General features: G+C 34.2%; 1 protein-coding gene across 1 annotated transcript in view; it reads right to left on the bottom strand.

Annotated features, from left to right (window-relative positions):
* LOC145291361 (uncharacterized) overlaps positions 1-2,500 on the bottom strand; it is an 18,638-nt gene that overhangs the window by 8,681 nt on the left and 7,457 nt on the right. The window lies entirely within an intron of this gene.

Here is a 2,500-nt window from a genome sequence, read left to right as displayed (position 1 = left end):
ATTTCAGTTTAAAATTATATCTGTGGATTTATCCTGGCCAAAAGTTAAGGAACAAAATAGAAAATTTATTTTTAAGAGACTAAACTTTACATAAAAATAGCTAGTTTTGAATATTGGAACTGCTGATAAGCACAACAAAGAAAAATGGCGTCACCGACTCGCAAAACTCTGTCTCTCCAAGAAAAAAAAATTAATTTTAGACAATTACAAAGAAAAGAAATCAATTTCAACAATTTCTAATATCGTTCGAAGATCAAAAAGTGTTGTTCATCGTGTGATAGCTCGATATAAGAATAAAAATACATTAGAAGCATCCCCTAAAACCGGCAGACCCCCTAAAACGTCTCAAAGAGAAGATAGGATTATGGTAAGGCAGGCTCTTAGTGACCGATTCAAATCCGCAATATCAGTTTCTCGTGATTTTAATGAACAGACTGGGAAAAATATATCTAGAAAAACTGTTTCTCGATGGTTAGCAGCTGCCGGATTGCATGCCAGGGTGCCAGTATCTAAACCCTTGATCTCCAAGAAGAACAAAAATAGCCGTTTGAAGTTTGCCCATGAACATGTCATTTGGACTGATGAACAATGGGCTAAGGTTCACTTCAGCGATGAATCCAAATTCAATTTGTTTGGATCTGATGGAAAGAAGCATGTACGGCGTAAAGCAGGTGAACGATTATCCTCCAAATGTGTTAAAAAGACACTTAAATTCGGAGGGGGAAGTGTAATGGTGTGGGGTATGATATCCTCGGAAGGAGTTGGCCTTCTAGTTCGAATCTATGGTAGGGTTAATGCGGAGACTTATAAGCAGCTCCTTCAACAACATGTCATTGAGAGCTTACGTCTTTCACCTAATCAGCCAAGCATTTTTATGCAAGATAACGCCCCTTGCCATAAAGCTAAAAAAGTGATAAGTTACCTCGAGGAAGAAGAAATAAGAGTAATGGACTGGCCAGCGCAGAGTCCGGATCTGAATCCGATAGAAAATGTTTGGAAAATGATTGGAGAAAGAGCACAGACGAGGAATCCCCAAAATCAAAATCATTTGTGGGATTTATTGAAGGAAGAGTGGGAAAAGATAAATCCTGAATTTTGCAAGAAACTAATCCAGTCTTGTGGTCGAAGATGCAGTGAGGTCATAAAGAATAAAGGGATGTTCACTAAATATTGAATGAATTTATTTTTTAAAACATTTGCATTAAAAAAAACATAAAGTTTCTATTTCGTTCCTTAACTTTTGGCCAGGATAAATCCACAGATATAACTTAAAACTGCTAGTATATATATATATATATATATATATATATATATATATATATATATGCAGCATGATTTAAGCAGATTTGATTGAATATGACAGTGTGTTCTCCTTTTTTTATTTTCTTGGTTAATTTCTCAATGCAGCGAGTAATTTACTTGGTTTCAGTTGGTAAATCGGATACTGTGACTCCAAGTGTTCTTGTTTTGGCCGTTACTCAAACACTTTTGATCTATTGATCATTTTCAGGAGTTAGGTATTTTGGAAAGAGGTTTGGTTTGTGGGATTTTATATATATTTTTTTTCTTTCTCAATAACGTGAGAAAGGAGTAGAAGGATAAGAAAGGGATGTTGGTTGAATCTAATATTTATTTATTGTTGTATTTATTGATTTTGTTTTGTTATTTATTTTGTATATTCATTTGTTTTTAATCGTGAAATACATTTAATATATTAGTCCTAGTATTAAATGCTATTTTGTTGATTTTCAGTTGTACTTTTTGATATATACACACAGTTATCCAGATAAGACTGTTGTGCTGTATTACACCTCTTCAGTGTGAATAAACAAGCAAGTGCCTCAAGCCAGGTTCAAAACTCAACTATAAAACTGACAGTTGGCAATTCTAGCCTCTACACTATCATCAAAAACTTGCTGAACATTACCAGAATCTTAACGTAAACGTTAATTGCCAGAGCTGACATTATTTTTTTCCTATGTGCAATGCCTTTATCTAGTGGCAGTTGGTGATTTCCTAACAGAGTGTTCTACCCAAAAGCAAGGGGAGCAATATATCTATATATCTATAAAAGTGAAAGTGTCTGTGTGTGTGTCTGTGTACATTTCCCTACCCAATAACTCTGTCAATTTTTATTCTAAAGACTCGAAATTTGATATACGGAGTACTTAGAGTTAGGAAAATCTTTGTGATTGGTTTTCGGCCAAAAAATGTGGCTGTTAAGGGGTCAAAGTTCAACAATTTGATTTGACCTTTGAGAACTCTACCAAACTCCTCCGACAATTTTGGCTCTACACACTTGAACTTTTAGATATATGTTCCTTGGACATGTATCTTACTTAATTTGAGCACAAAACAATAAATTTTAAGGGGTCATAATAGGGGTCAAAATTTAAAAAAATTGAATGTTTTTTTTTTTTTTTTCTCAGCATACACCTCCAAATAGTCGGGCACCCATGCTAGTATATATATATATATATATATGTGTGTGTGTGTGTGT

This window comes from Euprymna scolopes, chromosome 12 (genome assembly GCF_053919585.1).
Source record: "Euprymna scolopes isolate OS-2025 chromosome 12, ASM5391958v1, whole genome shotgun sequence".
Lineage (NCBI taxonomy): Eukaryota > Metazoa > Mollusca > Cephalopoda > Sepiida > Sepiolidae > Euprymna > Euprymna scolopes.
This window is presented reverse-complemented; position numbering and strand designations above follow the sequence as displayed.